Genomic DNA, 10,618 nt, shown 5'->3' on the forward strand with positions numbered 1-10,618 from the left:
GATGGTAGCGTCCTCAACTCCCAGCCGGGGCTGGTAGGCGAACTGAAGGGGGTCTAGGAGGGGTCTGACCATGGGCCGCAGCTGTTCCAGCACCAGTCTCTCAAGGGTCTTCATTATGTGGGAGGTCAGTGCCACCGGTCTGTAGTCCTTGGAGCCACTGGGACGTGGCGTCTTCGGCACAGGAACGAGGCAAGATGTCTTCCACAGAACAGGGACCCTTTGAAGACTCAGGCTCAGGTTGAAGACATGTTGAAGGACTCCACATAGCTGGGGGGCACAGGCTTTTAGCACCCTGGGGCTAACGCCATCGGGGCCTGCAGCCTTGTTTGAGTACAGTTTCATCAGCTGTCCTCTCACCTGGTCAGCAGTCAGGCACACAGCAGAGGTTACAGGTGGGGGAGGTGGGGAGTCATTAGTCAGAAGAGGGCCGTTAGCCTGATGGGGAGGGGGGAGCAGAGTACTCAGAGGAGCTTGAGGGCCGACAGCAGCTGAGTTAGAGGAACTATATAATGATTAAGAAGCTAAAAGGTTCTATCACAGAAATATTGATAGAATTGAAACAACAATCTCACCACAAGGTCCACTAAGTAGCTCTTCTAGAGCTTTTGATGGTAAAGTAAAAAACAATGGAAAGCTCCGGAATAGCTATTAAGTGGGCCTTGTGGTGAGATTATTTTGTCAACTGCGGTTTCTAGTCCTGAAACAATTAGTCAATTAATCTATCAACAGAAAGCTAATCAACATCAATCTTGATAATCAATCATTTGTCATTTCTCAAGAAAAAATGCCTAATATTTGTTTTTTCCACCTCTATCAGCTAAGTGCGTTAACATTGTACAAATTTGCTGGCTGACTACACCAGACTAGCAGATATGATGCAGATTTTCCCACCTTTTGCATGCATGTGAACGGATCACAATACCAAAGTGTGACCGCTTGCTGTGTGTGTTCAGAGTCAGAACTGCCTCGCTTGCATGTGCTTGTTGCAGCATCCTGGCGGCATTGTGACTTGAAACTGCCAACAGTTCAAATCCAGATCAAGAGTGAATTGTGTGTGTGTGTGTGTGTGTGTGTGTGTGTGTGTGTGTGTGTGTGTGTGTGTGTGTGTGTGTGTGTGGTTACAGTGAAGGCAGCTCCACCCTGCAGTCTGTTTCTCTGCTAACTGACCACAGCACATTATGAATACAGCACAGAAAGTCAGTCAGACAGTCAGTAAGAGAGGGACAATCAGACAATCAATCAGACAGTCAGACAGTCAGTCAGTCAGTCAGTCAGTCAGTCAGAAAGTCAGTCAGAAAGTCAGACAATCAGTTAGTCAGTCAGTCAGGCAGTTAACGGTCACAGCAGCACAGGGAGTAATGACTCCTTCTATTTCAGTCTGTTTAAACAACACACTGCCTTCCAGCCAAGGACACACACGCCCTTTTCTTATTCTCGCTCTGTTTCTCCTTTTCTTCTTCTTTTGTCTTCTCTAAATACTCATCTTGTTTTGTTCTCCTCTCCATCTTTTTTTTTGTCCTTTTACTTCTCTTCACAATCCTCCTACTTCCTCCACCACCTCCCCATCTTCCTCTCCTCTCCTCCTCATCACTGTCTCCTGATTTCTTCTTCTTTCTTTCCCCCCCTCGCCTGCCATGTCCTCTACCTTCTCCACTTGCTTTTCGACATCTTCCTCGTCTTCATCCGTCTTCTCTGCTCTTTCTTCCCCCTCCTCTAATCTCCCTCTCCCCTGCTCTTCTTGAAAAGATTGTACTTAACCAGGCTGTTGTCACAGTGCTGAATGTTTTCCTGCTTATTCACATTGAGTTCATCTGTCTGACTCAGTGAACAGACACCGAGCTCAACCCAAAACCCTGAGCCCAAATGCAAATGCACAGCAGGAACTTTTAGTTTATGAGAAGTTTTTGACTTTTTAGTCCTTACAGCTTATTGTGGACTATTTGTAAGACATTGTATTTGTATTTTTTCTTTTCTTTCTTCATGGTTGTGGTATCGCATGGGTTAAAGACATTAGAGGAACTTTTGCATCATTGCGTAAGCCAGTTTCAAAGTTCCAAATATCTTTTCCCGCTAATATCTTCAAGTGTGCGACTTTGTGCGTAAACATTTCTTGGGCCCATTGTTCAGATTTTTTATTTTAACCCAGCACGTAAAGCTGCTATCTCCTCCCTCTACATAAAAGGAGCTAGATTTGAGAGCATCTGCTGATACAGCACTCTGCTGTCAGGTAGTAGATGCAATTCTTGTCCGTGTCCACACCTCTGTGATCTTATAAAGGCACGATTAACCTTCATGATGGTGATTAGGACATATGCATAGGCGGCACCATGTTCACGTACCCCAACACCAACCCTCCATTACCCACTACACACACACACACACCCACGGTTCTCCGTCAGTGTACTGCATTATTCTCAGAGCCTTGGATCCAAACTGGAGGGATAAAAATATATTTGTGAGGAATTTTAAATGTTTGAAGGAGGGAACCGTCGGGAAGCAATAAGGACTCAGAGCCAAGCGGGAACTAAATTGAGAGTGCTAATTGTGTGTAGGGATTCTGAGGTGCATATAGCTCTTTAGTCATGCTATACTAAAACAGATCTGCTCTGAATGTAGTCTGTTTTGTATTTAACTGTCACGTTGTAGTATTCCCTTGACTTCCACCTCTCATCCTGTCTATCTGAAAGGTGGAGAGAAAGAGCACATATGAAGAGTTACACAACAGGTCATTTCATCCAGCCAATCAGATTGGTGGAGGAGAGTCTTGGACATTCTAGTAGTACCTCTTGGCTAGCTGTTTCCGGTTCAAACATCTCCATCTGTCGCTGCGAGTCAATGACAATAACTGAAGTTTTCTTCCTCTCCGCTCCTCTTCCTCCATTCCTCCTCTCTGCGTCCTGCTGTCATCCCTCCCTTCCACATTCTTGCACCCGCCTCCTCGCCTCTGCACGATCTGTTTTTTAACGACACAGCAGGGAACTAAGAGTGAGGATGAGCCTCGCTCCCGGAGGGGGAAACAGCTGGGAGGAACACAAGATGAAGGTTTAGGACCTGCACCACCCCCCCCCCCCCCGCCGCCCTCCTCACCTGCCTTTGCTGAAAGACGAGAAGCAGAAACAATACAGCACTAACACCTGGACTGACAGCCGCCCATCACTTAAGTGTGTGTGTGTGTGTGTGTGTATGCTGTTTCAGCGGTAAGTATTTAAGATGTTAATCAGGGAGATATACCCACATTCACAACACAGCTATGCAAACATTCCATATTATGAACACCAAATGAAAAAAATTATTACTGTACATGTACATTTGGTGGAGTTTGTTTTCATTAATTGACAGTGACATCATCACCTTATAAAGTTGATATGGAGAACATCTTAGCAAACTGTTGCCTATGTACACTTTGTACACACTTTCAATTCCCAGACATTTTCATGGACTTAAAGATGAAAAACTTGAGGGAACTTTCGATGTTTTTGCCGCTAAACGGAACCATTTTTTAACGACTCCATTGAGCCCAAGAGGTGAAACTGTCTTGTGAGGAACCTAACAGTATTCAGCAGTGCCGTACGCTGGCATCCAGCCACGGCCACTTATCCGTCTGTCACCAGTGATGTTAATATAATTAACAGAAACAGAAGTACCAGTAATGACAGCGACGGTTGCTTGAGTAATATGAGGCCTAAAGGAAAAACTATTTTAACTTACAGCTTCTCCGAAAGCAGCGAGCGTGTCATTTGTCCATTTGCCAGGAATGGAGGGGACGCTGTGTTAGCATGAGAAAATATTCAGAGCATCCCCCGACTCAATGACTGTAATCTACACACACTCACATAAGCAAAAGGTTTTGGCATGTTTCAGGACGGAGTCAAAGGTCAAGTTTCAACAGCATAGAAACAGTGTGCATATTTTCGCTGTTCAGTATTGTTGTGCAAAATGTTAAAAAGGTATGAGTATAGACAAGCCTTAATGCTATTGTGTTAATCATAGCTTTGAATTCAGGTCTAAGCCTCTTATGTAGCCTTTTCAGTTTTCAGTGGCAGCCCCTGTTGGTCTGTGGCTCTGATGCCAGTGTGGCGATGATGTGGCGATGATGCCATCCCAGCGTTCACATCATACAGAGCAAAATGGCAGATATACCCACTTCCTAGCAGAAAATACAGTTCAGCTCTCAGAGGATAAACTTGGGAGCTTGGTTGAATCTTTTTTTTTTTTTCAATTCTTTCCTTTTGTCAGCTTCCTGAATTCTGAAGTTCAAAAGCTGAAGTTAAGGACATTCATGATTTTCATCTCTTCGGTCTTTGTATGATCACAGCTGTTAACATAGAGGAAAAAAGAACAATGTGCCCAAAATCTACAGGAAACTACAGATAGATGGGGGGGGGTATCTGTATGCGTATGTGTATAAAAAAAAAAAATCTACAGGAAACTACAATCATTGTGTCTCGAAAGGCAAACACCAAAACAACCATCCCAATAGGACTCCAATCCAGCGCCTCGCTGCTGATACTGTGCACGGGCTTGGATGTAGACTAAACACTTCTGTTTGTGTTGATGTCAAGGTGTCAAATGTATTAACAGCAAGTGTAGCAAGTCTGTTACCACTATGGGTCCCCCTCCCCCGACACAAACACAAAAGTGCCCGGCTAGCTCACGCTGGTCGAGATCGTCTTCTTAACACCATTCATGTGGCTGGCTGGCTGGCTGGCTGGCTGGCTGGCTGGCTGGCTGGCTGGCTGGCTGGCTGGCTGGCTGGCTGCTACCCGCGCGTGTGTGGTAGCCGTCAGGTCCAGCACGCTGCTGCTTATAAAGGGGCGAGCGTAATTAGTCGACAAGACACAGCTGTGACAATTAGCTCCCCCCCCCCCACACTGCTCACCTGAGCCCCTCCCCCACCGCTGCCTCTGCAGCTGACTGCTAACCATGCCCACCTCCGCAAGGTAAAAGTGAAACCAACCTCACAGCTTGTTAACAGTTGTCTCTGCCTTTTTCTCACCATCTCTGTACACTGTGTGCGTGTTTTTACACACAGTACGTGTGTGTCATTCAAGTGTATTTAAGTATTATAAAGTTAATATAATAATATCATAATAATTAATACAACGCACACAAATACATCCAACAACCCCCTCCTCCCTTTTTTCTTCCCTGTCTTTGTACTCTCTGTATTATTACTCTGCATTATCTGCCTCACTCTAGCACCCTATTAACCATGTGTATGTAATGTCACCGTCTGCCATAATTTCCATCCGACATCCTGCAGCAGCTAGCAATTACCTCATAGAATTATTTTCATCCCCATTTATTCACTAACCTACTCACTCATGTACGATACTTGATCTTCACTGTACACAGGTTGCCAAATTTCTTTTCTTTCTCCCGATTGGGTGGAGGGAGGCCGTGATCCTCGTAAGAAAAAAAGTTGAAATAAACAGAAACAGTGAGGTAATAATTCAAGTAAATAAACAAATAACACTAACGCACTTTGATTTGGGCTGGATCATGCTTGCCTCGCTCTGCTGCCGCTCCTTGCAGCTGCCCTTGAGTGCACCCCCACCCCACCCCACCCCATATTTTCATAGTCTTTTACCTTTTATTATGACATTTGTAATACATTGTCTATCAGATTACTTTTTCCTGTTTATTTCTGTGTAAAAAAAAAAAAGTGATGTATCAGTGTTCGGGACTGAGAAGAGAATTAGTTAAAAATGTGCGGCTGCCTCCTCAAGTTCCTTCTCAAAGATTTTCCATGAAAAAGAATTTGACTCTTCTTCTCTTCAAAGACATTCAGCCAACCTTTCCCTCTTCGCTCCTCACTTTGCGCACAACCTGTGGACGACGCCTTTCTTATGAACTAATCACTTGCAGATGACCATGAAGGAAAGTCTTTTTGTGACACATTTTTATTACTTTTTTTTTTTTACACTATTTAATTAAAAAATAAAACATAAATAAAAACCAGTGTCTCTGAAGAAGTAAAGCAAATGTCAACAAAACACAAGTGTTAAAGTAATGAAATTGTATTTTTTCAATTTCTTCAAAGAATAGATTTTTCATCGGAGCCAGGAACAGTGATGCCCCTATTATTTGATCTTACTGTGTGTCTAATTCTTTGATATTCCATTCTGCATTTTCACCCAGAAGTGAAACTAATATGTGATCCATATGCAGCAGCAGATCACCTACAAACAAGTAGATTTTATAAGTACTCTTGAGCACAAGCTGTCCCACCACATCAAGAATTAGGTCTCTCTGGGTCGGTTAAATCAAGTCCTTGCTTGCTAAAGACTCAGATTACTTTCCATAGTTTACTTCCAGGGTAATTTTAGAAGCCACCTGTAAGCTGCTTTCATTGGCCCAGAGTTTAACCTTGCTAAATCTCAAAGGCCATACATTTTACCTTGGTCTCCCAATGTGAACCTGGATAATAATGAGTCCCCTTATTAAAGTAACAGTTACAATAACCGGGAAACTTTCTTAATATTTTTGTTCCTAAATGTCTCTCTACCGCCGATCCGACCTTTTAGGATAATTAATATCATTTCAATCTCCTCTTCCCTTCCTCCTGTGCAGCAATCCCAAACATTCTTTCTCCAACTCTGCTCTGCCAGGGAAACGTCAGAAATTACAGAGGTGGATTTTTTGCTCCGCTGATCACTCTCACTTTATTACTATATGGCTTTGCAATGTGCTTTAATTAGATCATACTTATATGTATGGACTGTGTCTCTGCAGATTTGTGTTTTTGTGTGTGTGTGTGTGTGTGTGTGTGTTGTTTCGTCTCTGGGGTCAAACGTACTGTTCTGCTTGTAAGGACTGATGTGACCTTCCGACATGCTAGAGATAAACCCCTTGAAATTCTGTCAGTTACTGACAGCTCTGTGCATGCAATGTCTGCTCGGCCCTTTTAGGAATCAAAGCCTTTATGTACATTTATAGAGGTAAAGAGAAAATGTACATGATTCTGTACTCTTTAATTTAGGTCACATTATTTTTTTTTAGGCTGAAAAAAAAAAGGCTCAATCCTCACCTCCACGAAAACAACATATTTGTTCCAAACTACACAGAAGGAAAAAACACACAACTTTCTGGTCAACCGGTTTATTGTGCTTTTTTATTAGAGTATATGTAAAGAACTGTTGAAAGAAATTAAATTATTTCTGACTGTTTTAACCTGCATGAACTACAATTACAGCTGCTTTAAAATCAGTTGTGCAAAAACCTTTCAAGTTCATTCCCAACAGCATAGAAACTGGAGATTTCCAAGTCAGTCCAAAAATGTGGGCTCGGAACGCTGATATCGAGATCACGTTTTGAAAAGTGCTTTTCACCGTTTCATGCTGTATTTAGAAACACTGGAAGATGTGGTGGTTGCTTCCACATTTTCTTTAATTCATGTTTGGATCAGCCAAGAGCAGGGCTTTTGCGGGCGCCAACATGGGGATGTTCGATCAAATATGTGCTCAGCTGATTCCTTTTAATTGTGCACTGTCACGTGTCAACGTGGAAGGCATTCAAGAACCTCTGTCATGGGCCAAATGCTCTGTCATGCTTAGAAACTAGGTATATTAATAAAAACTAATGTTATGATTGAAATGATTGTGCCAAATTCATCCACAAGCACAAGAATGATGATGTCATCACTCCTGTTTATGTTGTTTTAAATTAGGATGAATATTCACTTTTGAGAAAACCCTGTGTTCTCCATATTGACTAGATTTGTTGAATTTGCTTTGATGGTGAATTTATTGCAGTTTTTTTTTTTCATGTTGGTCAACCATGCCTGACTGGCACCTGGAAAATGATGTCAAAATTTTAGGCTGTTGGATTTAAACTGGATTTATACTTCTGCTCTGAAGGCTCCGAAGCTAAGCCTTAGCTGACGTGTCCCAACACAAAAATGTAACTGCACGTCGATTCCCGTTAACCCCTTTAGCCACTAGGCAGATGTAAAAATTCAAAACAATGCATTTTTACTGGATGAATCCAATTAACAAAAATGAAAAAAATATTTTTTGGCCACTTGGAGGCAGCAGAAACAAATGTATTATTTATTGTGAACACACTATTGACATATCACCTTTTAATATGGTGTACTTTCAGCAGTTACGGAGCAATATTAGCATTTATTTGGAGTCTTGTTTCTGTCTACCAGATGAATGTAAGTCCAATATTACTCTTCTTCTAGCTCTGTTTTGGTCTCCACCAACTTCTGAGGGGAATATCTGGCTTTTTAGCTCCTAAATACTCCACAAACCTCTTTTGTCTGCTGTTTGGGGTTGAGCAGGTAGCATAAAGTCGTAAATTTTAGAGCAGCGTATAGTATAATATATGTGCGTTTTAAGTGTTTCTGTTAAGATCAAGACTTTGCTGTTTGCATATGCCTAAACTCTTTTACGGTACTTGCCGAAACTTGACCCTACATTTTAACTGAAGTCATTATGATGTATAAAGGAAGACTGCTTACTGACAGCTGACACCCTGTAGATTACACACAGTTTGTTGAATGGCAAAGACTCAACTGAAAATGCCACATAGTGAAAATACTGTGCAATAGCCATGAGTTAAGTCTCTGTGGCGTTGTGCTGAAATGAGAGTGATATGTTTTTTTCATCAGAGATACATTGGAACAAAAGCTAAATGTGTGTGTGTGTGTGTGTGTGTGTGTTGGTTTGTGACGCTCTGAGGATCCGATCAGAGCTCTAGAGGTTGAACTGGGGAATGATGAGGTGGCGCTTTCCTCCCTTTCTTCTTCTTTTCTGCCTCCCTTTCTTCCTGAAAGACAGATTGCATTCCATCCTCTTCCCTGTAAAAAAAAGGAACAGGCAGACACATGGATAATATGAAGGTATCTGCAGTGTGTGTGTGTGTGTGTGAGAGAGAGAGAGAGAGAGAGAGAGAGAGAGAGAGAGAGAGAGAGACAGAGGAGGAGTGAATTAGAGGCTTGCTTGGCCAGCTTCAGACTGTGCAACGTGTCTGCTGCTGGTGGATCAGATGGCAGAAAGCTGCTGTGCATCTCCCTGCAGCTCTTCTGCTCCATAATGTCTGCTTTCTGCGTAATTACAGCTCACCTGCAGCCTTGCCGGCGCTGGACACAGCCTTCTGCAGGGGAAACCAGAGAATCGCACATATAAACCTTTATTTGGACTGGGGGCACTAAAAAGGGCTTTTATTATTTAGAGCCAATAACAATCATAATGTCTGCAAACCCCACAATTTAGGCAGTTTCAGCCGACTGCAGCCACTCGCTCACAAAAATGCAGACATCTGGTTCACTCATAAGAAACGGTGGAGCTTTTTTACAATCAGCTGCTTCACTCAGCCAGGTATCTATTTATCTATCTATCTATCTATCTATCTATCTATCTATCTATCTATCTATCTATCTATCTATCTATCTATCTATCTATCTATCTATCTATCTATCTATCTATCTATCTATCTATGTGACTACGTGGAGACAAAGGAGCAGCACCTATCACAGTTCACCTTAATAATTTTTTATTTTTTTTATACGTTTCAATCAAATCAATTTAAATAGGAGGATGATTCTGATGGATTTCAGTAGGAAGGGTTTCGAACCTTTTCACTATACCCACTTTACCACATACATGAGTTTTCTTTAGCCTAAGTCTGCAGGTAAACTTCACTTTTGAGCGTCTGTTCTCACCAAGTCCCGAAAAACACGTCTCTTCAAATTTAGCCTCTGCACCAACTGAAATACTGAACGTAGCATAAGGTCAACTTAAAGGCCACACAATCTGAGTTTATGTACAGTACACGCATCGCTCTTTCCAACAGCAACTAATTGGAGCGCTGACTCTTGAACTTTGGGTTATATACTGGGATGTACAACGTAAACCTGCTCAATTAACTTTTTTTTTTTCTTTACAGAAACAGCGCCCTCATTATAATCCACAGAGCAAACTGTCAAAAATTTTCATTGGGACTATTTTACCTCTGCCAAGTGTGAAGTCTTTTTAAGATGTTGTTGGAGCATTCATTTATTTGATGCCGCTGACGTTTTCATCAGTATCTTGAAAATAACAGCTCCTCAACATTGCAATTAAACATAGTAATATTCTTGGTCCCCAGAAGATGAAGTGTGATTATCAGCTGAAAGTGACTTGGTTCCAAAGCCAGAACTGCAAGCCCACTCTGGGTCAGGTCACATGACCAGGTTGTGTAGCTCACATGCTAGTGTGTAACTTAGAGATGAAACAGGAGAACTCAACAACACAATCAAGCACAACAGCGGCGTCCTCTTATAGACACTCGCTGTTGAGTCACTGATCAAGATCTGAGTTGTGTCTGAAGTACAATCCTATGACACTTAAAGGAAAAATCCCCTAACACACTTTTCCAACAAGTTCTGGGAGCCCATGGACTGTAAGATATAAATTAAAGGGGTACTCCAGCAACTTAGTATTGCACTTAAAAAAGTCTCATGACTCACAAAAGACAGATTTTTTAAAGAATGGTTTGAATTGAAGCAGAAGAGGCCGAGTAATCCTGACTTTCAGTCCCTAGTATGGGTGAAGCTCCAAAAATGCTGGATCCTACAGTTCCCATCATGCTAACTGACAGCATCTTTTCATTAGACCCTCCCTGCATGGTA

At 42.2% G+C, this 10,618-nt stretch overlaps 1 long non-coding RNA gene across 1 annotated transcript; it reads right to left on the reverse strand.

Annotated features, from left to right (window-relative positions):
* Positions 1 to 374: 374 nt before the first annotated feature.
* Positions 375 to 4,860, reverse strand: LOC122868887. The gene is made up of 3 exons (XR_006376199.1): positions 4,656 to 4,860; positions 2,784 to 2,953; positions 375 to 435 (listed from the first exon to the last, which is right to left on the reverse strand). It is a non-coding gene; the product is annotated as an uncharacterized LOC122868887 (long non-coding RNA).
* Between the last annotated feature and the right edge of the window lie 5,758 nt (positions 4,861 to 10,618).

This window comes from Siniperca chuatsi, linkage group LG21 (assembly GCF_020085105.1).
Source record: "Siniperca chuatsi isolate FFG_IHB_CAS linkage group LG21, ASM2008510v1, whole genome shotgun sequence".
NCBI lineage: Eukaryota > Metazoa > Chordata > Actinopteri > Centrarchiformes > Sinipercidae > Siniperca > Siniperca chuatsi.